At 40.8% G+C, this 27984-nt stretch overlaps 1 protein-coding gene across 2 annotated transcripts in view; it reads right to left on the bottom strand.

Moving 5' to 3' along the window:
- The window catches only part of PDZRN4 (PDZ domain containing ring finger 4), a 363814-nt gene that overhangs the window by 110428 nt on the left and 225402 nt on the right, over positions 1-27984 (bottom strand). The window lies entirely within an intron of this gene.

Raw genomic sequence — 27984 nt, 5'->3', positions numbered from 1 at the left:
ATTTTGGACAACTTCTCCCTTTTTCAAATAACTGAGAGTTCTCTTGCGGCACAGTGGGTTAAGGATCAGGCATTGTCAATGCAGTGGCTCAGGTCGCTGCTGGTGTGGGTTTGATCCCTGGTCTGGGAACTTCTGCATGCCATGGGTGCAGCAGAACAAAAACAAAAATCACTCCTTTTTCAGATAATTACATCATAATTCTTGAGGGTCAGGTGTACATCCTTAGGATCACATTTCATTTAGTCACATTAATTCGTTCCCACATCCACTTTACTCTTCTTTAGTACTATTTCTCACCTATTTTTCTCTTTCTGTCTTCACCAACACTGCCCGCATTCCAGGCCTTAGTGATCTCAGCTTAAACACACAGAGATAATCTTCCCTCTGACCTCCCACTTAAGTATTTAATAATACTTATGATGCCACTTTGTTATGTAATGACACAGCTTAAAACTTTTAGTGCCCTGCTGCTCTCCCATTTTTTTTTTTTTTAACAACTATTAGCAGAGCACATAAGAACACAGATAGGAGTTCCCATCGTGGCTCAGAGGAAACTAGTATCCATGAGGACGCAGGTTCGATCCCTGGCCTTGCTCAGTGGGTTAAGGATTCGGCATTGCCGTGAACTGTGGTGTAGGTTGCAGACTCGGCTTGGATCCACCGTTGCTGTGGCTGTGGCATAGGCCAGTGGCTACAGCTCCAATTTGACTCCTAGCCTGAGAACCACCATATGCCACAGGTGTGCCCCAAAAAGACACACGCACACAATACCCCCCTGTCCCCCACCAAAAAAAAAGAACACAGATCCTGAAGCAAGACTCCCTGTGTTTGAACTCTGGCTCCATCATTTATAAACTATGAGGCCCTGAGCAAGTTAGGTAACCCCTAGATTCCTCATTTAACTCTAATGGAAGATGAGAATAATAATAACAATACTAAATAATATTTGCTTCCCCAGGTTGCTATGTAGTTTAAATGAGTTAATTTTTGTTAAGTGCTGAGATCTGAGCCTCTTACACAGTAACTGATTTAAAAGTGATTACAATTATTTTATTTTTAATTTTTTAATATTTAAAAAATTTTTATAGCCACACCTGTGATATACGGAAGTTCCCAGGCTAGGGATCGAATTAGAGCGGCAGCTACTAGCCTCCACCACAGCCACAGACAGCAATGCCAGATCCCAGTTGCATCTGTGACTTAAGCTTCAGTTTGCGGCAACTTTGGATCCTTAACCCACTGAGAGGAATCAAACCCGCATCCTCACGGACACTCGTCAGGTTCTTAACCTGCTGAGCCACAGCCTGAACTCCATTCTACAAGTCTTTTAAAATTTGGCCTTGGCTAAGTCACCCTCTCTTGATCTCAGCTTCTTATCTGCAGAGTTGATCACTGATTTCTCTAATAGGCTAAAATAGGAGAAGTACATGTGATGTCAATACATAGCACATAGTAGGTGCTCAGTACACGGTGGCTATACCGGTTGTGACTCAAGGCCTTCAGTCCGGCCCTGAGGACTTGACAAAAACTGTTTTAATTCATCTTCCTTATCTCTGACTACCCGACATCTCCACTCTCACTGGGTGACCCCACATCCCCTGCACCTGCCAAGGCCCCTCCGTGCTGTTCTTTTCACTCCACTGTTTCCACAGCCTGAGTAGCCTTTTCCTTCTGCATTCATCCAAATTCTTCCTATTGTTCAAATTCCATGCAAGGCTTACCCAAGTTTTCCCTAAATACTTCGATTCTCAGAGACTGTCTCTCTTGACAGTTACCAAACTCACTGTTTTGGTCACTTTGAAGGACTTTACAATATAACATTTATAACTTGGCCACATAGTAAAGTGAGCCCTAACAAGGTATTAGCATGGATACTGGAGCTCACTCCCCCAAATACAGGAGAGAGAGACAACGGTCAGATGCTGGAGGCAGGGGCAGTGGCGGGGTGTTGGGGTGAGTCACAAGCGCGTGGCCTGGAGAGGGTAAGGGTAGAACTACAGCCTTTAGCAGGAGTGTGAGCCTACATCAGGAGGAAAGATCAGAATGTGTGCAGTTTCTGCAGGGCCCATGGGCAGGAGCAGGCAACTTGTTCTTGGAAGGTACAGTGAAGTCGCCAGGCCCTTTCTAAAAGTCTGGGAGCTGATTCCTGCTCTTGTGCCTCCACTGGTTTTATGGAGAAAGCCCTCTAAGTCAGCGTCTGGACATGACTTCTCTCTACACGATCCAAGTGGCATCATTTACATTTAAGATACATCCGTCTTATTCCTACACTCGCATTGTACACCCTCAGAACTAGGACCATATCTTGCTCCTTTGGAATCCTTCTGTTTCCCCAACATAACTTCTGACTCATTCTTTTTTTTTTTTTTAATAATGATTTTTAATTTTTTTTCCATTATAGCTGGTTTACATGTTCTGTCAATTTTCTACTGTGTGGCATGGTGACCCAGTTACACATACATCCATAGATTCTTTTTTCTCACATTATCAAGCTCCATCATAAGTGACTAGACATAGTTCCCATTGCTACACAGCAGGATCTCATTGCTCATCCATTCCGAAGGCAATAGTCTGCATCTATTAACCCCAAGCTCCCCATCCATCCCCCTCCCTCCCCCCCCCCCCTTGGCAACCACAAGTCTGTTCTCCAAGTCCATGATTTTCTTTTCCGTGGAAAGGTTCATTTGTGCCCTATAGTCGATTCCAGATATACCCATTCTTTAACAAATACTTGTGGTATTCAGGTGGTAATATTTTGAATCATAGAATTGCGAACATGTGACCATTTTTTTACCCCCCCCCAAATGGCAATTTGATATGGTTCAATTGAATGCATTTTTAGTCCTTTCCAGGTTGCTTTATTGAAAGGAAAAAACAAAACAACTTTAGCATCTTAGTTAACTTATAAGGCTGCTAAAAATAACACTCAAACTTTTTTTCACTTTCTCCAAACATTAACTGTTCTGAGAGCCTTCTTCTTTTCCTTCTTTCTTCTCCTCCTCTCCTTCTCCCCCTCCCCCTCTTTTTATTTATTTTTTTTCCTTTTCTTTTTTTTTTTTTTCCTTTTTGGCTGTACCCATGGCATATAGCAGTTCCCAGAGGTCAGGGACCAAATTTGAGCCAAAGCTGTGACCTATGCTGCAGCTGCAGTAATGCAGGATCCTTAACCCACTGTGCCACAGGGGAAACTCCCTGAGAGTCTTCTAAAATCAAAACATTTTTTCAAATCTATAAAAAAAATGGTTACTATAATTTCTTTTTTTTTTTTTGTCATTTCTTGGGCCGCTCCCACGGCATATGGAGGTTCCCAGGCTAGGGGTCTAATCAGAGCTGCAGCCACCAGCCCACGCCAGAGCCACAGCAATGCAGGATCCGAGCCGTGTCTACAACCTACACCACAGCTCACGGCAATGCCGGATCGTCAACCCACTGAGCAAGGGCAGGGACCGAACCCGCAACCTTATGGTTCCTAGTCGGATTCGTTAACCACTGCGCCACGACGGGAACTCCTATAATTTCTGTCTTTTAAATGTAGTAATGAGCTACATATGCATTCCATTCAATTACTGGTTGCTCAGTGATAGCAGGTTTGCTTGGATACACTGTAAAATCTCATATAAAAGTATGTTGAAACCAACATTTTGGTTGTTCTTAGTAGTAGGTCGCTTTAAGTGTGGCACAGAGCAAGCTCTCTGCTGTTCAGCTTCCTGGGTTTAAGAACGACTCCACTGCTTAGCAGTGTGATGACTATGAGCAAGTTATTTAACTGTTCCTTTTTAAAAAAATATTTTTATTGTTATTTCCCCAATACAATTTTTTTCCTACTGTACAGCATGGTGTCCCAGTTACACATACATGTATACATTCTTTTTTCTCCCATTATCATGCTCCGTCATAAGTGACTAGACATAGTTCTCAGTGCTACACAGCAGGATAATGCCATTTGCAGCAACATGGATGGAACTAGAGACTCTCACCCTGAGTGAAGTAAATCAGAAAGAGAAAGACAAATACCATATGATATCACTTATATCTGGAATCTATTATACAGCATAAACGAACCTTTCCACAGAAAAGAAAAATCATGGACTTGGAGAACAGACATGTGGTTGCCAAGGGGGAGGGTGAGAAGTGGGATGGATTGGGAGCTTGGGGTTAGCAAACTATTGCTTTTGGAATGGATTAGTAATGACACCCCCCCTTTTTTTTTTCTTTTTATGGCCACACCTGTGGCACATGGAAGTTTCTGGGCCAGGGGTTGAATCAGAGCTGCAGCTGCAGGCCTACACCACAGCCACAGCAACACTGGATCCAAGCCACATCTGTGACCTATCCTGCAGCCTATGGCAACTCTGTGTCTTTAACCCACTGAGCAAGGCCAGGGATTGAACCCGAATCCTCACTGAGACTACGTCGGGTTCTTAACCTGCTGAGCCACGACAGGAACTCCCATTATTTAACTCCCATTATTATTTAACTCCCATTATGTTCTATGCATCAGCTTTCTTCCTAATTGTTAAAATGGAAATAATATTGCTACCATTTCATAGGTCTATCAGGAAGACCAAATGAATTAATATGCTTAAAACCCTTAGAATGATACCTGGTACTGACTAAAAACTCGATAAATCTTAGCTAATGTTATCTTAACATAAATCATGGTAAGAAGGGGGGTGATGAGCCTAGAATACTTCTTTTAAAAATATTTTAAAAGAAAGTGAATTACTTTTTAATTTCCCCGAGGAGGTAAGATATACCCTAGCAAAGATAGGTCTCCACGAAAGTGTATCTATTATCTTTTGTCACAATGGATCACAAATAGCCCAGTGTGATATGAAATATCTGAAAGAGAATTGGGTCTTTTTAATAAGTTTTATAGAATAACACATTAAATGTATGTGCATTTTATTACTTGAACTGACTTCCTGATGATATCACGTGTCACCTATTATATTAATATTTATTAGAAATACAATTAATTATGCTCAAGGGGATCTTATTAAAACATATTCTCAAAAAAGCAAATTGACTTCTATAAAGAAATTTTTACAAAAGCAGACTATTCTATATTAAATAAAGTCTATTTTTGGCATATTTTATCAATGACTCGTCTTTATAATCACTGTAATAATCAATGGTTATTATGATGATGATATAGAACATTACAAGAGCTAAACGACTTCCACCTGTATTCATTAAGCCATACAACTATCTATGAGCATCTCCATAAAAGTCCTTGCAATCATCGTCATCATCAAAAGGCCTATTTAAACACATCAAATATTTATTAAATACCTACTATCTACAAGGCAATGATTCAAAAGACAAGCCAACAGATAAACCCTACTCTCTGCCAAAGTAAAGGATACATCCTCTTTTAAAGCTGAATTCAGGAGTTTCCGTCATGGCTCAGTGGAAAGGAATCTGACTAGCATCCAGGAGGATGCAGGTTCCATCCCTGGCCTTGCTCAGTGGGTTAAGGATCCGGCGTTGCTGTGAGCTGTGGTGTAGGTCGGAGACACAGATCCCAAGTTCCTGTGGCTGTGACATAGGTCGGCAGCTGCAGCTCTGATTTGACCCCTAGCCTGGGAACCTCCGTATGCTGCAGGGTGCAGCCCTAAAAAAGACAAGAGACAAAAAAAGAAAAAAAGCTGAATTCAGCTACCCCCATATATTTACAGATAAAGCATCAGAAATAATTTACTAGAAACTAAGTTTTGCACTTCTCCTTGACATCACCTGTTAGACATGACAATAAATAACAGAACCGAATAAACCAATGAACATATTTAAATAACTTCAGCAAGAGTGAGAAGAAACGTGGCATTGGTTTAAAAATTATTCTTATTCTTGGGCAATTTTTCATATTTTAATAACATTCGAGTTGTTTAATACAGGCTGCCATAGGGTCCACTTTGTCACTAAGACAAACCACTCATTTCAAGCCAGCACTGTTACTGAAAACAATATTCAGAGGGCATGATTAACTCAATAAGATGGTGTCCTTAAGAAGGAATCTGCATATTGGTGCAGATAGATGATTTTATCTGTGTGCATGAATATTTTCATTTTCCCAACTGCTTGCTGAAGTGGCTGGTTATTTCCCTTAGCATTGTGCTGTCCCATCGTGTGGCTATGGTTGGGGGTGTTGCTGAGTCAGGGAACACATTTCCTGACTCTCCCTCAGTGTACAGGTGTGGCCATATGGCTTGTTCTTGTGAAGCGAGGAAGAGCGATAGCGGTCTGTATTATTTCTGCTCAGGCATTTTAAGAAGTGGATGGGTTTTCTACTGTCTGCCTTTTCCCTTTCTGCTGGCTAGAGGAAGAGGATTCTGAAGCCCCAAGGCATGAGAAACACAGAATGGAAGAAGCCTGGACCCCTGAATCCCAGGGGGTAAGGTCTAACCAATATGAAAGTAACCAATCCCAAGTTCATTTCTTTCTTTTTTTTAAACTTTTTATGGCCACAAGCAGCATGTGGAAGTTCCTGGGCCAGGGGTTGAAATGGAGCTGCAGCTGCTGGCCTATGACACAGCAAAAGCAACACCAGATCAGAGCCATATCTGTAACCTACACCAAGAGCTTACAGCAACTGTGGATCTTTAACCCACTAAGCAAGGCCAGGGATCGAACCTGCACCCTCACGGCAACAACACTGGGTTCCTAATCTGCTGAGCTACAATGGGAATTTCCCAAGTTAATTTTCTTTCTTTTCTGCAGAGAAACTTTGTCAGGGTAATTTTGATCGTTCTCATCACCACTACCAAAAATTTACTAAGAATGAGGATGATTTATTTAATTATGTCACTTGGTGAAATGTTATAGGTAGAGATCTCAATTGTAGCCAAAAATCTAACAGGAATTTGGAATTTTTCTGGTAAATTCATCTAAATAAAACTCAGCAGAGACCCAAAAATAAGTCTATAAAAGCCTTCAAGTAATCAAAACAAATGTCAAAAACTCCTAGTACCAAAAGACACAGCTTCATTAAAAGGGGGGATCTAAAAGATCTGAGTCTATTCTAAAGACTAGTTTAGCAGGCTTTTTATCTGATTTTTTCTATCGGTGGAACACAAGAATTAGCAGACACCCTAACAGAAGCAAGAGATGCATCTAAATTGATTAATGTGTAGGAAAAAACAAAATCCCAGTTTAGGTAGAAAATTTTAAAAAACTATGACAGAGTCTACCTAGAAAGGGGAACACAATGATACAAATCACTGTTTAACTTTATTTTCATTTACAGACAAGTTGGAATTGAAAAAATAATTATGCACTTACAGAGTAAGAGTCCATAGATTAAGCCAACTAGCAAAAAGGTAAGTTGATATTCTTTGAATTTATACATTTGGTGAATATTAAGTTACCTAGTTCTTTCACTAATTATAATATTCCTTTTGTAATTTCTCAACTATTCTTAGCACATCTTTCTTCAAAGACATTCATCTTTAGATGGCTATTTAGGCAAAACCATGGTACTTAAATACTTGGAGGAAAAGTTGGTTTGCTAAATGCTGCCCCTAATTCTAAAGAGAAACATTCCTTCACCTAGTATCCCTTTGTTGTGACATTCTGGGGAACTAGAACCGCAAAGTAACTACAGAAAGGATGGCTAAGACAAGGGAGAGGTTGGATGATTTGAGTAACAAAACTTGAAGGCAAAAACCAAAAGGGAGCAAAGAGAGGTTTATTAGATTGTTTGTGATAGAACTGAGCCTGATTATTTCTAATCAGTTCCTGTGTATGAGGGGACTAGATTATGCAATACATTTAGTTTTTATGATATGCATTTATGCAAAGGTTACATTCTATTACGTGTCCATTACATTTGTGTGGGGGGGAGCCAGAAAGTTAAAAATTTAATCATAGCTTCTACAACTCAAAAGCAGCAGCAGGAAAAGAATTTACTTGGGAAAGTGTGGGCATCATTTAAGAATATATATTTGCACTGGATTAATGGGAGCTCGCAAAAAAAGTATATTTTTAGCAAAGGAAATTGATATTTTAGTCTTTCGTGGTTTCCCTTTTAGTTAAAGTTCAGTCAAGAATGTCTGTCTTTGGGATAGAGAGTCCAGAAATAAACCTACACACCTATGGTCAATTCATCGTCAACAAAGGAGGCAAGAATGCACAAGGTGGGAAAGCAAGCAAGCAGCACTGGGGAAGTTGGACAGCAGCAAGTAAATCAATGCAGTCAGAACACACCCTCACTCCATGTACCAAAATAAACTCAAAATGGATTAAAGACTTAAACACAAGACATGAAACCATAAAACTCCTAGAAGAGAACACAGGGAAAATATTCTTTGATATAAATTGCACCAATATTTTCTTAGGTCAGTCACCCAAGGCAATAGAAATAAAAGCAAAAATAAACAAATGGGACCTAATCAAACTTACAAGCTGTTGCACAGCCAAGGGAACCATAAACAAAATAAAAAAACAAAAAACAAAAAACAAAAAACAAACAAAAAAAACCCCATGAACTGGGAGAAAATATTTGCAAGCAGTGTGGCCAACAAGGGCTTTATTTACAAAGTATACGAACCGTTCATACAACTCAGTAACAAAAAAACAAACAACCCAATCAAAAAACTGGAGATCTAAATACACATTTCTCCAAAGAAGACATAGAGATGGCCCATAAGCACATGAAACGATGCTCATCATTCCTAATGATTAGAGAAATGAGAATTAAAGCTATAGTGAGGTACCATCCCACACTAGTCAGAAGGGCCATCGTTAAAAATGTCCACAAATAACAAATGCTGGAGGGGATGTGGCAAATAGGAAACCTGCCTAAACTGTTGGTGGGAATGTAAATTGTGGTAGCCACCGTAGAAAATGGTATGGAGGTTCCTCAAAAAACTAAAAATGGGGTGGCCATATGATCAAGCGATCCTCCTCCTGGGCACATATCCAGACAAAACTATAATTCAAAAAGATACATGCACCCCAATGTTCATAGCAGCACTATTTACAACAGCCAACACATGGAAGCAACCTAAATGTCCATCAACAGATAGATAAAAAAAGATATGGTGTGTGTGTGTGTATGTATACATACATATATACATACATATTTATTTAATGGAATATATAACAGAATATTACTCAGCCACAAAAAAGAAATAATGTCTTTTGCAGTAACATGGATGGACCTAGAAATTATCATACTAAGCAAAATAAATCATAAAGAGAAAGACAAATATCATATAACATGACTTATATGTGGAATCTAAAATACAACACAAACGAACATATCTACAAAATAGAAACAGACTCACAGACATAGAGAACATATTTGTGGTTATCAAAGGAGGTGGGGAGGGAAGGATTGGGAGTCTGGGATTAGCAGATGTCAACTATTATATATAGAATGCATAATGAATGAGATCCTACTGTAGAGTGCAGGGAACTATATTCAGCTATTTACGGATAAACCATAATGGAAGGGAACATGAAAAAGAATACATGTATAACCGAATCATGTTGCTGTACAGCAGAAATGACACAACATTAAAAATCAACTACACGTCCATAACATTTTTTTTAAAACAATGTCTTTGATGTTAAATGAGTTTATATCTACCTATTTTGGGGCTTTGTATACAGAGTAGCAATAATCTGGAATACTTAAAAAAATTTATTACAGTTGATTTACAATGTTCTGTCAATTTCTGTTGCATAGCAAAGTGACCCAGACATACATCCATATACATCCTTTTTTTTTTCATATTCTCCTCCATCATGTTTCATCACAAGTGATCAAATACAGTTCCCTGGGCTATACCTCTGGAGTCTTTTAAAGAGAAAAATTCCCCCATTTCTATGGGTAAGAGTTTTCTTTAATGCCCACATATGTCCATGAATGACTTTTCCAAATATTCTCTATGACTGAATCACTCTATCTAAAGGATGGATGATTAAGTTGGGAGGTCTTTCCAAATATTCACTGACTCATTTTTAGTTTTCACTTCTCCGGAGATGAGCTGCAATGTCTCTGAAACTGTCCCTTTCTTCTCTGTGCACTCAAGGTGTTCTGTCCATACTTCCATTAGAGCATCCCTCACATTAGGTTGCAAATATTTATATACTGTGTTTCCTCCTCCATTAAAGGAGACGTTTCTGTTTTTTCCCTCGGTGAAATGCAACGCCTGGCACTCAGTAGATGTGGACTACATGGTTGTTGAGTGAATGTGAGAATAGCAAAGGTTCCAAATGGTCTGCACAGCTTAAGTGATCTAAAGGGACAAAGAAACTTTCAGTGAGAATAGCAACTAGTTTAAAACAAACTAGGGGAACATACAATGAATCAGGTGTGATTTGTGGCATAAGCAATTTCTTAATTGATGTTAGTTGTGTTCTGGCCAAAGGGCTAAACCACATTATGGTTGCAAACACGTCCTCAAGTTTTAGAATTCAGAAAATCCCTCATGTTCAACCTCATATGCTCAGAGCCTCCTTTCATTTTGTCCTGTTGAGCAAGACAGGAATAAAGTGAAGTGAATGACCATTTTCGTAGCACGGAGGTAGACAGTGCACCTGTGAATTATCCCCTACCACCTTTATGTAAAGGACACATTGGAATATTCAACTATCGTGGTTTTTGAAAGAATATATTATTATTACAAACTTTTCCCCTTAAAACCAAAAAATCTCATGTCTTTTTGAGGTCAATAATATGAAAGAAATTTTTTTTTGCCAGGTCAATGTTTTCTGCACGACTAGAATGGAATGAGTGAAAACGTCCCACCCATCCAACCCTCACCCTGCCTATTACTGCCCTTATATGTCACTGAAGGACACAAATAATATTCGTGGTTAGGTATGCCACTCTCCCATCAGGAGCAAAGCTATTTTGCGCTGAAATGCAAATGACTGCATTCATCAAAGGAGCTTTGTTACTTATTCATTGTGCGCCTTATCGTTCCTTTCCCAAACCCCAGCGCTTCTGCAGCAAGCGCAGAGGTGCGTCAAGAGCAGCACCAGCCCCTGTCAAAGGTGTCCTTATCAGGAGAGGCAGGGTGCTTGGGGAATGACCTGCCAAGTCACAGCAGCCTCCTGTCTTCTGCCTCCTTTGTGCATGGTGGGGTTCTTTGTCCTTCGTCTATGATCTGCCTTTCTCCGCATGGTGCATGGTGTGACTCCCACAAACACATCTGGAAAACCACACTGGAAACAGGATTTGTGAAAACACCACGCTTTCCCCAACACCCCCCCCCTTTTTTTTTTCTTTTTGTATCAAATGGATTACTTTGTCCAGCCTTCCCACATGGATAAGCTCAGTTGATTTCTCTCTCTCCCTCCTCTTTTATTTTTGAAGCACGAACCTAATTATTTAAAGATGCCATAAGACGCAGAGCAGCCAAGTAGGAGGGGAGAGAAGGAAAGCCCAAAAGGGATATTGACAGGTTGAGAGAGGGTCATCTAACGTTTCCAGCAGAGGCAGGCACAGGGGGCTCTTTCTCATTACATCTAACACAGCTTAACCGAGTTCAACATAGCCTTCTGTATCCTCTGGGGAAGGTTTTTTTTTTTTTTTTTTTTTTGGACGGGCACTAGAGATTAATCCTTCTGTAATTTCTCCTGCTTTTCTAACTGTCGGGGGATTTGTGTTGGAGATAATGGTGGTATTAATGCCTAACCTGGGTGTAGAAATTGCCTTAATATAACAGAGATCATGAGGAGCACACCAATAATTGCCCCAGAGTGATAGCCCTTAAAGTAAACGGCAATATAGGAGAGTCCACATCCTGCGGTCCTTAATGAAGTTTGGGGCTTTTCTGATGAGATTCTCTACACAATAGGCAGAGAATCAGGGCTGCCTCATGAGTTGTAACCTCTAGCCTGGATTTAATATGGCCTTATTAAAGATCCTGGCCAGGGCATTCTGGCATGAAATGTAATAAAACAAGACACAAAATGTGCTGTAATTAAAGCAGTTTGGGTGGTATGATTAGATACTTAATAATTGAGGGTTTCATCAGACAGTTGTGCTGGACAAGGAAACACACAGTACACTGATAATGACTGACAATGGCACTGAAACCAAGGCTATTTTAAAAAGAACACGAGAAAGCTCCGCCAGGCAGATGTTTTCAGAAAACACCGCAGCCTTAGAACATCCGCTATGTTTAAGTATCACCAGGTGAGATTATCTAAATTAACTGCTGGCAGGAAACTGAAGTTGTCTTCAGTAAATATTTCTCATATCTTTCTCTCCTTCATCCCCGATGCCACGACGGGCAGGAGGTGGGAGAGAGGCCAACTAGTGCTACTACTGTCCCGGTGTAAAGTGCGCCTGCGGCAGTGGGATAAAGAAATGGGAAAGACGGGGTCTCGTGTAGGAGAAGCAACTAAGAGAACACAAACAAGAGTCTCTAAATGATGCTATTATCTTATCAGTCTAACTATAAGCAAATGAGGGTATTTCCTATCTTGTTTCAACGCAAAGGCTTTCCATTTCTAAGTTTGTTAACATAACAGCTCTTCACAGTGTTTCTTTGACCCATCACCTTTTCCTAAACATGCACATTTTCTAAGTTTCTTGGTTTATAAAAGAATTAAGAAAAAAAGGAAAAAAAATAGTTACCAGGTGTGTAGTGAGTTAGAAGTGAAATCTCTGTTTACTGATGTGCGTGGATGCTGTAATTTAATCACATCCCTCTCTTCTCTACTGATCTATTAAATGGTCCCTCCTTGCCCCATGACACAGAGGCAAATCATGGAGGATGTTGACAGGTCACTCTCATGCCTTTAAAGGAAAAGAAGTATAATCTGGGGGAGTGGCAGCTGTCCATTCACAATCACTCACTATCTTAGTCGACAAGAACTATAAGAGACACCATAACATTCATTCACTCAGTTAACAAGGAAATTCAACCCAAGTGGTTCTACACAGACTACAGTTATCACATAATATCTTCATTATCACAGGCTGTCTTTACTATTCCTAAGAGTGATGAGTGAATTCACCAGATGAGTTAGAGAAAAATATGGGAAGTTAGTCCTCGGCTGCTTTTCTTCACACATTATCATATTACAAAATGTGTCTTTAATTCAGAAGAGAAAAAGTAACAATATATTCCCCAAAGAGCTTAAGGGAAAAAAGCCCAGGACAACTATAATTCAGAAAGTAACTTAGCTGTGTTTATAATTTTTTAAGTATTCTGACCTTAGGTCTGGACTGGCACCTCCCCAGACACTGTTGACTGAATGAATGGCTCCACTGAATGGCATCATAAAGAGAATGGCAAGTAGGCACAGGTGGTCATTCTGTTCCCTTCACTTGCACTCTCCTGTTTCACAGAATTGACCAGGATATGAAAGCCACACTCTATTGTTTCTGGAAGTTAGTGCAGAGGAAGCCCAGACCTGGGCTGATTCTCTTTGCCTTCAGTTGGATTTCTGAGGAGAGCCAGTTGTATCATCTGTTGAACGTGTTTTGCTTCTGTGTTCATTCAAGACTATCCTGGCTTGATTATGTTAGTTGAGCGTGGCTGGTGTTATGGTGCGGAAGACAAAGCAGCCACTTGTCGAAGTAACTGAAGTCTCTTCCCACATGGTTCTGAGATATGCAAATCCAACCTGCACAACGGAATCACTGTGGAGCCAAGAGAGCCCGGGCTGTCTCCCCACCTCGAGCTGTGGTGCCTTCTCAGGGTTAGCTGAGTCCCCAGAACCCCCCTTAAGTTTAGCCAGATTGGAGCCTCGTGTTAGATGAAAAGACCTAATCTATGTCTTACTGACACAAGATCTTTAACTCCTGGAGGGAAAGTATAATATCTTCCCTCTTAGCAGAGACCATGCGTAAGACCATATGCTTTCTGATGATCAATTCTACAGGAATAGGAAATAAAAATTTACCGTAATGCCATATGGGTGTAGCCCACAATTTCTGCTTAAACGTAAATACATCATAGTGTATCATAATACCTGATTCATCAAGGGAGACACATGTTTGGATATAAATGTGGTGATCATTGCTTAATATTCCAATTCTATGGTTCTATACAACTCTTGTGCATAATGTGTTCTCCAAGGTACTGTGGGTTCTCGTTTGTTTGTTTAGTAATTATGTGGTTTACATCCACAATGTAAAGCATCATACCAGGTGCTGTAGGAGGAACAAAGAACCTATGCCAAGGCTTCTTCTTTCAAGGATATTATAACTTAAGGATGACCCTCCCAAATCTGAATAACTTGAATACAAGACAAAGTATGAGGAACTTCATTATAAACCAGGAAAAGTGTAGTTGAAGATCTCAGGAGAGACTTCAGAGCTGGGAGGCATCCCCGGGGTCAAAAAATGTGTCCAGCAGAGACCTTGGACTGGGCAAAGTGCAAGATAAAGTCAGGAGTCAGCCAGCTGCCTAGTTTGGCATTGTGTATTAGGGAGAATTGGGAAATAGAGTTTAAGGGAAAAGTGGGTTTGAGCCCACTGAAATCTTAAGACACTTGCCAATCATACTGGGCTATGTAATTTCATAGACAATTGGGAATTACTAAAGATTTTTGAGCAAGGAAATGATATAGTAAGAATGTGTATTTGGGAGTTCCCATTGCGCCTCAGCAGGTTAAGAACCCGACATAGTGTCCATGAGGATGCACGTTCAATCCCTGGCCTCGCTTAGTGTGTTAAGGATCCGGCATTGCCGCAAGTTGCAGTGTAGGTTGCAGATTCGGCTGAGATCTGGTGTTGCTGTGGCTCTGGTGTAGGCCTCAGCTGAAACTCTGATTCAAGCCCTAGGCTGGAAACTTCCATATGCCACAGGAGCAGCCTTAACAAGGAAAAAAAAAAAAAAATGTGTATTTGGCAGCGGGGTGACCGGGAATCACCAGCTATACGTATTAGTGCTAGAAGTGACTTCAGGGGATATGACCCCATCTGGCTGCAAGGAAATTTGGATGTGCCCAGCCTAGGATCTGGCAGTGGACAGACCCCAAGTCTTTCTACACCTAGCTACCTGCTTTTACTAATATCATGGCTTTATTATTGTAATTCTTAGGTTTTATTACAAGAACATTTTCTAAAAAAAATTGACAATCATGATACATAATTGTGTTTATCATTTTTTTGTGATGTATTCTCTCTATTGCAAAGAACACTCTCAAAAATCTTTTTTTTTTTTTTTTAATTTGATGTGGCCAAGTTTGACAATCAATAACTGTGTCTTTTTCTCCCAGGTTGGCTAGAAAATATATTGGCATCCAGGCAGGAGTTGCTGTATGAATATCCTTAAATATAGCCCAGAAATTCCTCTGACAGAATAACCAAGTGATAACCATTTTTTTTTTAAACCTCGAAAGCTTCATTTGTTTTACTCAGGTAGAGAGATTAGCAGCATCTTGTGACTAATGATCAATGACTTCTAAACCATGTCAATACCTTTTTAGAGTTAAAGCATAATGAAAACTTAATGAAGTCTTCCTGGTACATTAACTTTCTCTGAGAAATATACATAAGAAATACATGCTCAGCAGTCAGGAGACTCCATGAGAGTTTTATAGGTATTCCTGACTTAACAATTTAGTTCCACAAACACTGAATACCTATTTTGTTAAAAGCCCTATATTAAGCAACTCTGTGGGATACAAAAAACGATATATGAAGTGGAGCATTCCCTCAAGGATCTTTTAGTATAGAAGTTAATTTTCTTGTTTTTAATCTTAAACAGATTGGAAAATCAAGTTTAGAAGGCTGCCTAGACTACTGGTTGGCAGAAAAGACAGACGTTGCATAGTCACATACAACTGATTGTAATCAGTGCCATTATCAAAACCTACGCTTTGGGAGCACGATGTGAGAATCATGTTGAATGTGAACATGAATGAATACCTACTATGTGCAAAGCGCTCTTCTGTGGGATTTGGGGTGGGGTGCAGGAGTGAAGTAAATATGAAAAAGACAGGTCCTGCTCTGGAGGACAAAGACAGGCACACACTCAACTAAAATGCAAAGCACCCATTGAAAGTTCATTAAGAGAGGCCCAGGTAGTATTATGAAGTTTTAAAGGAGAATCTCTTTATTCTATTTAGGGCTCTGGGAAGACATCAAGAAAGGTGGCAGGAGTTCCTGTTGTGGCTCAGTGGGTTATGAACCCAACTAGTATTCTTGAGGATGTGGGTTCAATCCCTGGCCTCACTCAGTGGGTTAAGGATCCAGTGTTGCCATGAGCTCTGCTGTAGGGTGCAGATGTGGCTCGGATCTGGTGTTGCTGTGGCTGTGGTATAGGCCAGCAGCTATAGCTCCGATTCAACCCCTAGCCTGGGAACTTTCATATGCTGTACATGTGGCCCCTAGAAAAGAAAAAAAAAAAAAAAAAAAAGCCAGGTGCAACTTAAATTGGGGCCTGAATGTGAGGTAGAGTTTTTAAAGGCAAGGAAGTAAAGAAAGAGCCATTTCTGTCTCATTCCCCAATTCCTTTACATAGTTAAAATCTGGGAGTTCATACGTCATGGTGCAGCAGAAATGAATCCAACTAGGAACGACAAGGTTGTGGGTTTGATCCCTGCCGTAGCTCAGTGGGTTAAGGATCCGGTGTTGCTGTGAGCTGTGGTGTAGGTCGCAGACACAGCTCGGATCTGGTGTTGCTGTGGCTCTGGTGTAGGCTGGCAACTACAGCTCGGATTAGACCCCTGGCGTGGGAGAACCTCCAAATGCCGTGGGTATGGCCCTGAAAGGACAAAAAGAGAAAAAAGAAAAAACAAACAAACAAAAATCTCTAGCTAATATACCTCCTCATTAAATGTACTGAGAGGTAAGCCATCACTTGGGAATAACACATGGACGTGCGGTTATTGAGAACCTCCTATCTTGTCTCTTTAAGGAGACTGTGCCCACATACCTCAGTGGTTGCTTTTGCTATTGCTTTTGTGCTTGGCATCTGTTTGGTTGACATCAGCTGTCTCCCTGCAGCTCTGGTCAAATGGCTGGGGTCTCTCTAAAGCCAAGGCCCAGGGAAAGTGCCCACTTTGCTATATAGGAAACTGCTGAATCTCAGGACACACTCCACCTGTTCTGAGAACAGCCATGGAAATGATCCAGACTAGAGACCCCCCAGCAGACACAGGAACAATTCAAAACTTCAATGAACCCTCGAGATCCACTTGGCCGTTCCTCAGTCTGGCAACATGAAGGTGGTATCTGCTCATGACAGACAGACATGTCTCCAGGAACCCATTCATCTAGGGTTACGTGTTGCATTTAACAGAAAGACCCAACCCTACTCTTTTCTTTCCCACCCAAGAAGGCACAGCAGAACGCAAGGGAGTAAAGTGAAATTACAAGGTAACACTTCTCTCCCACCCTCCCTCTTTCTATGTGTGTGTGTGTGCGCGCGCGCGCGCACACACACACACACACACACACAAATATGGTTTGCGAAAATTAAGGTCTTTTATACAATTATTAGAAACATGTTACTTGCAAAATACTACACACGTTCTAAGATATTTTGGGATATTTCAAAAATGCATTCAGGCAGGCTCTCAGAAAACTCATCCGGACAGCTTGGCTTAATTTTTTTCTCAAAATGAAACCCACGTGAATTCATCTGTGAACAATCCACTTTCTCCAGACTTGCTTGATTCAAATCGAACAGAAGTATAGTTTCATTTAGGAAATGCCTCTCTATTCAGCTTCATTTCCCGTGTTAAAAGGTATGCATTAGAAAGTTTGAAACCAGTTAAATATATTTATTTTCATTCACTGAAAAATTAAAGTCTTGAAAGCCTGCATATTTAATGTGTGACATAAAAAGTAGCAAGCGGATGCAGTCTGACCTATTCCGAATACCCATCTACGTATTTGAAGAGGAGGATATTTATTCAATTCGGGAATAAACTCTTTCTCAAAGCTTCAACCAATAAATAAACAAAAGGGCAGCAGTAAAAACATGTGCGAGGCAGACTATGTGTATGATATCCTGGCAGAAAATGTAGAAATAGGGAAAATTTACCACGCATTTCTGAGAGCCTAATGAAGCAGTACTAAGATTGCTCGCACACTATCCGTCAGGCTGGGAACACTGGCAATTTCTCACTTTCATGCAGAACAGCATTGGTCACGTCACATCTCTTGCAACAAAGGTCATTTTTTTTTTCTCTCCCTCAGTCAAAAGAGTAAAACTGTAATTGTTCCAGAAGTTTTCATTTTTCTTAAGCTAATGTTAATTTAATGGGTATGCTTTTCCTACTCCCCCTGACTGCAGGTAACGAGGGGCTGTGCTGTCTCCAGAAGCAATCTGTTCCAGGCATTGTGGCTCAGGAAGTGCATTTAATTGATGCTTATTGCAAGGGAAAATGATTTATAGTGTCTAATAAGCATTCACAATTTAGAACCTTGTTGGTCATAACAGCTTCCTGAAACAACAGAAACTTTGGGTGCATACGTCTCTTCATAAAGGCTATTAAACACATTGCATCTCTTTAGCCAGGGACTCTGATGCAGCTACAGACAGGATGAGGGAACCAATACTAGCTATTTGCTTCTTTACTTAAATCTGGTAATGACTAATTGAAAGGTTTCAGTGTGTAGGAAGGCTTAAATATGGCCCAGATTTGAGACAAAGGCATGCTTCCAATTTCTGAATGTTCATTTCTATTTCTGCAAGCTGCATTATTGTGTTGGCCAAAAGAGGCATATGGAGTTTCAACAACTCTGTAAGCTTCGCATTCTTAACTTGCCCATGAAAGGCACATTTTACAAATTGTTACATCAGCCTGGATCCTATGCCAGGTGTCAAGACTCTTCTCTAGTACTTTCTCAAGTTGTTTTGAAATGTTAATGTAAAAATTCAAGACAACAAAGCTCCTGGATAGACTAAAAGAAAAAAAAAACAAAACAAAACAATAAATGGGTAAATCACCTCATTGAAACCTGGACGGTGCCCACATGATTTGGGGCAATCAGATATTTAACATGTTCACAATAGTGAGCAAAGCTGCCCATATTTGTCTGAATTTTTTCCTACTGCTTTTTGCTTTTTTGTTTGTTTTTGCTTTATTTTGTTTTGTTCTGTTTTGTACCTGCAGCATGTAGAAGTTCCCGGGCTAGGGATCGAACCCATGTCTTAATAGCAATTGGAGCTGCTGTAGTGACATGGCGGATCTTTAATCTGCTGCAGCACAAGGGAACTCTTGCCTGAATCTTTGACACATGCTCTTCCACAGCCCCTTTGAACTCAGGACCCATGCTTAGTCCTCACGGATTCCTCAAGACCTGACCTGCCTCTTGCATTTCCTCTTAATGCCACTGCCCTCTTCCCAACTGCTTCAATGTGAAACATCAGAAACTTCTGCCTCCTTCTTCTCCTGAACCCCCTACAGTGGACTCAGTCACCAACATGAGGCTCTGGCTTGGCTCCTGCTGGCAGCCATCCTTTCCAAGCCAGCCCCAGTCCCTACCCTCGGTTCAACTGGTTTTTCTGTTAACCTCTAGTCTTCCTCTCTTGCTTTCCTCACTACTCCTTCCTGCAGGGGCCTCAGGGGCCAACCTGGGGCTCACAGGACTCAATTTATCCTCTTTAACTTCCCATTCCCAGCCAGGCAATTCTGTTTTATAGACTGAAGCTCCTTATTTCATTTGGAAAATAAACACGAAGCTGTGATTCTTAAAAACCAGTGTGAAAATCAGAGTTCCCATCGTGACACAGCAGAAGCGAATCTAACTAGGAACCATGAGGTTGTAGGTTTGACCCCTGGCCTCGCTCAGCGGGTTAAGGATATGGCATTGCTGTAAGCTGTGGTGTAGGCTGCAAATGTGGCTTGGATCCAGCATGGCTGTGGCTGTGGCGTAGGCCAGCGGCTACAGTCCCGATTTGACCCCTAGCCTGGGAACCTCCAGGTGCCGGCTGTAGAAAAGACAAAAAGACAAAACAAAAACCAAAAACTCACGAGTGTGAAAATCACACCTATCTTGCTAATAGTAACTTCCCTCATGTCAGCCAAACTGATCTTGCCTCCACTTTCTCAAAAAACATCTTTTGAAGGTTTCTAACTACATATAGAAGAAAATTCACTCTCCTCGGCATGGCACTAAGAATCTCCCACCACCTGCCTCTGTCTTACTTTTTGGTCACTTGCTCCTCTTGCCTTTCCCAAAGTCTCCCATGTTTCACCCAAGCCATACCAGCACAGTCTAGATCCCCCAAATTCTGATCCTTCACTTTCACTGTCCCTACGGCCAGAATGCAGACCCCCATCTAACTGTTGGCTGTTCCAGGAACAGCCTGAATCACGTGCTCTTCATGAGGTCTCTGTGTGTGGCCCTTACAAGTCCCCCCCTTTTCCTGGTCATCAGTTGCATCTTGTCTCACTATAATGACTTATCCTAAGGATGTGAAGCCCTGCGAGGGTCCAGCTCCTGTCTCATTCATTTCCAGAGCCCCACTGTGCTAGCAGCCTTGCAACCAAGAATGCACTTAAAATCTGTATTGAATGTAATTGAATGGTGACTATCAACCACTGGGTTAATTTACTGCTCATATTACCAAAAAGTCACTAATGCACTCAATTATTTACAAGAGCTAGATCTGAAACACATAAATTAAATTAACTTAATTTAAAAACCAATGCCACGTTTCTGACATTGGTGCAATGAAAAGAAGCATGGATGGAAAAGGTCTTGGTTTCCTGGAAACTGTGTTTATAATCCCATGACTCAGAGGGTATAGTAATCCAGCCATTGTATTCTACCATAGCAAAAAAAAGGGAGGGACAAGAGATTATTCGTTGCTTCATGACTTGCACATTTCTTTCTTATAAAGCTTGAGGAAGCTGAAATATTTATTTTGGTAGTCCATAGAAAACTTGAAAAAAAAAAAAAAACATAGCCCTTAAAATCCAAGCACCATTTTCTATATGGACAAGTTAGTCTCCAATCCAGGTAATTAACCAGGCCTGACCCTGCTTCGCTTGCAAGATGAGATGAGATTGGGCATATTCAGGGTGGGGATGGACCGGGCGTTTGGGATTAGTAGATGTAAAATATTATAGTTAGAATGGATAAGCAATGAGGTCCTGCTGTACAACACAGGGAACTATATCCAGTCTCTTGGGAGAGATCACGATGGAGGATAACATAAGAAATGTATATATAGGGATGACTGGGTCACTTTGCTGTACAGCAGAAATTGACCCGATGTGGTAAATCAACTATGCTTTAGGAAAAACAGAAAAGAAAAAGAAAGTCTGTGCATTTCATTGCACTTCTCTTCTACTTCAAAAAGCATCAGTCGCAAAATACATTTGAGAAAGACTGTGGCCGGTGTTTTAAAGATGAGTTATTTTTCTGAAAAACAATTCTTTCAATGGTACAACTTCAGCCCAAGTCACATTGTCATAAAGGATGCACCACAATTCAGTTACACAGTGGTTGACATCATATTCAAATTAATCAACTTCCACACTTCGGGGAGGGTCTACCTTTTGCCTAGCAGGGGGCTAGGTGCCATGGGAACAATAAAGTACAAAAAGATAGAGGAAAACATCATTTTCACATGTGAATAATTAGATGTGGATCCATAAATATTATGAGACAGTATATAGAATAATCAGATGCCAGAGGGCCTAGTGGAGATAAAGGCTCATCTACATTCATGGGACGCAACTCCTCCTCCAGGCCTATCTCATTCTGGAACGGATGCTACTCTCGGCCACAGACTGGCTGGATGTTTCGCTCTGCCTTCTCCTTTGGCCTCGCATTCGCTTAGTGTCAAGAAGTAATCATCCTTAACTCACTCTTTAAAATGTCTCTCACTCTTCCCATTTTATCTTGGGTCCCCCTCCATGAAGCTTTTATTTCCTCACTTCCTAATTGTCTTCTCGAATTTTCCTGCATCCACTGTGCCCAGTGATCGAGTGTCTGCTCATTGCCTGGCTGATCTTGTTCAAATGCCTTTCATGGTATTCTGAAGGCCTTTGGAAATGTACCCCCATTCATTCAATTCAATCAATCAACACATTTAAAAAAAAAAAATACAGCTCTTATATGCCAGGCACTATTTTAGGCACAGAGGACATAATTTTTATTGAAACATCTATTGCATTCATATAGAAAAAAATCCAGAATCTGGGTCTCCTACTGGCTGTGCAATCTTGAATTATTCTCTCACATTCCTAATCACAGCTGGCTTCCTTCCTTCTAAAATGGGGAAACAATCCTGCTTGTCCTACTTAGATCCCAGAATTACTGGGAAACTTATAAACATGATGCGGGGCATTGAAAATGTTTTCTAATCTCTAAAATAACAAACTACCACTAACCCCATTAATTTCTTTATACATTTTGGAGTTATTTTGAAAAGAAATCCAGTCAACTAACACAGGGAAGAGAGAAATTGGTTTCAATTAAGGTGACGATGGAAGGCTTGCAGGATTCAGTGTTCTCCGAGCTACATGAAACTGGCAGAACAGGACTGGGCAGAGTAGGAAATCTGTCACTAAAGATGTTTCTGCAAAATAGCCAGGAGAACAAAAGATGGGTGGCAGGTGGAAGGTGACTTGAAGTGTAGAGACCAGGAGCCAGAAGAAAGTATGGGAGTGCAGAAAAGTGTGGGTTCAATACATCCAGAGGATTGGTAGTAAAGGAGGGGTGCAGGTGAAAAATACTGTAGAGGGAGAATCACAGAATTTGCCAATTTGGATAAGCTGGTTTGGAGAACAGGATGTAGGACACAAAGGAGTAGACGATACTCATAAATTAGGATTTGAAGCGAGTGAACGGCTTGTGATACCCTTACCAGGGAAAAAGAGTACATTTATATTCAAAGGAGAGGAGTTTACTATTGATTGATAAGTCTGAAAATCACCTATCTTTGGATAAATATTGAATATTTATTTATTTTTATCTTTTTACCTTTTCTAGGGCCGCTCCCGTGGCATGTGGAGATTCCCAGGCTAGGGGTTGAATCGGAGCTGTAGCCACTGGCCTGCGCCAGAGCCACAGCAATTCGGGACCTGAGCCATGTCTGCAACCTGCGCCACAGCTCACGGCAATGCCAGATCTTTAACCCACTGAACAATGCCAGGGATTGAACCTGCAACCTCATGGTTACTAGTTGGATTCGTTAACCATTGTGCCACAACGGGAACTCCAGAATATATATTTATTTTTAGGACTGTATCTAATACACACACACACACACACACACACATAATTTTTAGGGCTGTACCTGTGACATATGGAGGTTCCCAGGCCAGGGGTCAAATGAAAGCTCAGCTGCTGGCCTACACCACAGCACAGCAACACCGGATCTGAGCTAACTCCACAACCTGCACTGTAGCTCAGGGCAACTCCAGATACTTTAACACACCGAGCAAGGCCAGGGATTTAACCTGCATCCTCATGGATACTAGTCAGGTTCTTAACCCGCTGAGCCCCACAACAGGAACTCCTATTGAATACATATAAAATAGTTTTCCCATAGTAGAAAATATCATTAGAGACAAAATGAACTGATAAGGGCTTTGAGGAAAGCACTTCACAAATATTTCTCAGATTAACGTGTGTGATTTCATGGGCAGAATCCTACAACTGAGGAACCGTGTGAAAGGAGGTTCAGTGGAAATTGCTTCCCTTATTATACTGTTGTTTATTTTGTCATTTTATTATTTTATTTTTGTTCTTACAGTTGAAAGGGAACTGTTCTCAGAATGCCCCAACCGATGCTGATTTTTTGAGGTCTAGAAATGCAACTCCTTTGTACTTGGATTAAAATGAATTTATCTTTTCTCCCCACTGCTAAAGTACAAAGACCTAGATTCCAGGCTTTCAAGACCTGTCATTTATAAAACGGTGAAACTGCTTTTTGCTTTTTTTTCTGTGAAATTTTACTACCAAGAATATCTACTGAACACTTTTATGTGACAGTGTTCTTTCAGTGTTCCAGTTTCTAAGATACTTCTTTGTAGGCTATTCCATATATTTCATATTTTTAATGCTTATTTTCTGAGCTTATATTTTATTTCAGTTTTTAAAGAAGCATTATTTAAATAAAATATCCCCCCTCAAAAAAAAAATTAACAGAGAGATTCCAAAAAGTGCTGGTATAGAATAAAAATTGAACACTTTAAGGCTATAAAATCTTAAAGTCTATGACACTGGATAAGAATTTCTAGACTTGCACTACCCAATGCAGGAGTCATTAGCCACATGTGGCTACTGAAATTTAAATGAACTAAAATGAATAAAATTGGAAATTCAGTTCCTCAGTTACACTAGATGCATTTTAACCAATTAACATCCACATGTGGTTAGTGGTTACTGCACCACTCAAAACCACACATGCAGAATACTTCCATCAACACAGAAATCTCTATTAGACATAGTGCTAGTTGAGACTTTTTCTTTTCTTTTTACAGCCACACCTGCAGCATGTGGAAGTTCCCGGGCTAGGAGTGGAATTGGAGCTGTAGTTGCAGGCCTATGCCACTGCCACAGCCACAGCCACAGCCACAGCCACACTGGATGCAAGCTGAATCTGTAACCTACACCACACATGCGGCCATGCTGAATCCCTGACCCACTGAGTGAGGTCAGGGATCAAACTCACATCCTCACAGACACTATGTCAGCTTCTTAACCCTCTGAGCCACAGTGGGAACTCTGAGACCAATTTTTACAGAAGTAAAAGGGTCTGACCACAGCCTGAATAGTTCCATTTGCCCCAAAGTTGGTCCAAGTATTTGTGTAGCACATGATGAACACAGCTAAAAATGTACACCAGCTATGCCACTTCCAATGTGACAGCTGTTCACAAATAAACTCCTATGGTCAAAGTCTCAGAATAGCTCCTGCCATCCTTGTGACCAAGGTCAATATGGAAGAATGTTTTTCACTTTTCTATTTCTCCTTGGACCATATTAGCCATAGTATCCAAACAAAAACAAAACCAAAACCAACGCGCCCCCCCCCCCCAAACCTTGATTCCTGGGCATTGAGGTTCTCCTAAAGGAATTCCAAAATAATGTATTTAGTCAAATTATAATTCGATCAAATTTATTTCATTTTTAATTTTATAAAAATAGTGAATTTCTCCTTTCTCTTCATAAGTAGGTCTGCACTGTTGCCTCTACCTCAAACATAAGAACAGGAGGAGGAATGAGGTGCAGAGGCCAAAGCCTCGTGACTGTCAGTGGGTAGGTTTCCGTCCCCTCAACACATTAGATATTGAAATCAAACACATATTTTGCAGGTTCTGGAGCAACACCTTGCTGTTCTGTAATTTGTTGAGAGCAAAAATAACATTCAACAGATTCAAGAAAAATCTAGAAGACTGGGCCTTCCAAAATCCCTCTGGTTTTGGCTTCAGTTTACAATCATCATAAATTTCATGATCGGTTATCACAGAACATAAAATGAGCCATTATGATAGCTTATCAGAAGGAAAAAAAAAATCTGACATGGAAGGCATCTGATCTAATTGATTCTCATACTGAGAAGTCACCGAAATGACTCCTGATTATAAACAATGTTACAGCTATTAATTCATCTTATAAAGATCAAACATTTGAGAAGGAGGTTGAATTTTAAAGCATGGCTAAATAATGTGCTCTTATAAAGAGGAGCCTCTGTTTGGTAAACCTAGCTAATTAAAGCACTTAATAAATGGGGGGGAAACCCACCACTCTAAATCTCTTGTTGGTACTAGAGAATTCTCATTTGCTCTTTCAGAGAAGTAATCAATTGAAGGGCACATTTTTCTTCTCTTTGTTCTTTCCCATCAATTTTAATGGGTATAGAACATCAGTCACACAAAATGTAATGGGACAAGAAGATGGATGAGTACATTTGAAGCCACTAGTCACAGGACAGAAAACATCCTGATGAGGTGACTGTGGCAGCACAGGGTTCAACAGTATGGCCTGGGCAATATTTAGTAAGGGAAACTACGGGGCTCCATGATGTGGTATTAGCACTCAGCAAAATCAATCTCTGGACACAATTTATCACATTTCTACAGGTCAGACTTTCAATGTCACATTCTCAAAATATGCTCCAATGACACTCTTAATTCCAGAAAATGATTTAATCTAGCAACAAAGTGGATAAAGAGAAGAACAATCTAACTTTGAGGATCCTGACCTTGTCTGACAAGTGATTAAAATTCCTTCGGAAGGGGATTTTATTATAGGCTGGAAATTATGTCCATATATTACAAGATGAATTGGTACATGCAGTGGAGGCGTGCTGAGTCCAAAGTGCTCACATGCCAAGCCCCTAGGGGCACTGGCAGCTGCAACCTCATGGCTTTGTCCTACTCTGGGCACTGTGCTCAGCTAAAGGGACTTGATGGCCCTATGCCAAGCCACGCCCCCTCCCCAGGAGCTGCCACATCCAAAGTGGATGCAGGAGGGCAAAGCCTGGCTGCCCTGCCTCCCTTAGGAATAATTCTGAAAGGCCAGTCCAGCTTCACAGCCCCCTCTGCCATTAGCTGGGGTCGCTGTTGGGACTGCATCACAGTCGACTTTTTCTTGCGCCTGGTCCCACCGCCTTCACTCCCCTGCAAGCACTGTTCCGGAGAAAGCTCTCAAACATCTCACGTACAAATCTTGGTCTCAGGACCTGTTTTCCAGGCCATATAACCAGACAATACATATATAATAAAGAGCCATCTTTCTTTGCAGCGAATTAAGATAATTTAAACACTGGGCTGAATGAAATAATAACCATGTATGTTCACGTTCACAATGGGTTAAGTAATGTACTGTTATTTTGTTAGGATTTACACAGACAAAAAGTGTTTTTTATATAACTTAAAAAAGTGAAAACATATAACATTTAATAATTTAAATGCAGTCTGATTCTAGTGGGCTTCCAGATTCTCAAGTAATCCAGCGACTAACCAAAGTGCATTAAAAGACACGCAGAGGCTGGGGAATCATTTACTCGTGCTGATAGTTTCCTTTTTGAGGGATTCAAGACAACCATCAGCCATCATATATATGGCCACCCACTGGTTCCAACTTATGAATACTACGATGTTATTTAAAAAACATATGTAGATAATTCTCTAAGGTCCTGTTAGGCATTTGTCTCTTATGCACCTTCCAAAAGCAATTCTTTATGACAGGATCTTTAAAATTCAAATGTATTCTATTTGAAAAATATCAACAGAAGATTCAACATTTCAAATTAATAAATGTCTCTCTCTCTCAGGATTTTCTGTGATCTATGCAACAGAGATAATACTGGCTGGAAAGCTGTGACTACTTCAAAGCCATCAAAACAAACTTCGAAGTGAGGGGTCAGTTTTAAAATGATTTTCTGGTTGTTGTGGAAGGTGAGAACCAGGTATATGGGGAGAGGAAGAAGAGGGAAGCTCTGAGGAGCGGTCATTAGCACATTTGATAACAGGATCACTGGGTAACTCAATGACAGCAGGGTCAGTTCAGCCGTCACAGACAGGGAGTCAATTACTCCGCCAGAAAATGATAATCCATCAAGAAGATCATCCCATTAACGTGATCTTATGCAGAAACTGCTGGAGAGACTATTTATGTATAGCATTTGCTTTACTTTTTTTTATTTTTTCTTTTTAGGGCCAAACCTCTGGCATGTGGAGGTTCCCAGGCTAGGGGGTCTAATCAGAGCTGCAGCTGCTGGCCTTCGCCACAGCCACGGCAAGGCAGGATCCAAGCCGCATCTGTGACTTATGCTGCAGCTTCTGGCAACACTGAAACCTTAACCACTGAGTGAGCCCAGGGATTTGAACCTGCATCCTCATGGATACTAGGTTGGGTTCTTAGCCCGCTAAGCCACAGTGGGAACTCCTGCTTTTTTTTTTTTTTTTTTTTTAGGGCTGTACCCACAGCATATGGAAGTTCCCAGGCTAGGTAGTGGGTCAAATTGGAGCTACAGCTGCCAGCCTATGCCACAGCCACAGCAATGCTAAATCTGAACCGCATCTGCGACTTATACTGCAGCTCACAGCAATGCCGGATCCTTAACCCACTGAACAGGGCCAGGGATTGAATCCA

Source organism: Phacochoerus africanus, chromosome 7 (assembly GCF_016906955.1).
Source record: "Phacochoerus africanus isolate WHEZ1 chromosome 7, ROS_Pafr_v1, whole genome shotgun sequence".
Taxonomy (NCBI): Eukaryota; Metazoa; Chordata; class Mammalia; order Artiodactyla; family Suidae; genus Phacochoerus; species Phacochoerus africanus.
Note: the sequence above shows the minus strand (reverse complement) of the source record. Positions and strands in the feature narration are given on the sequence as shown.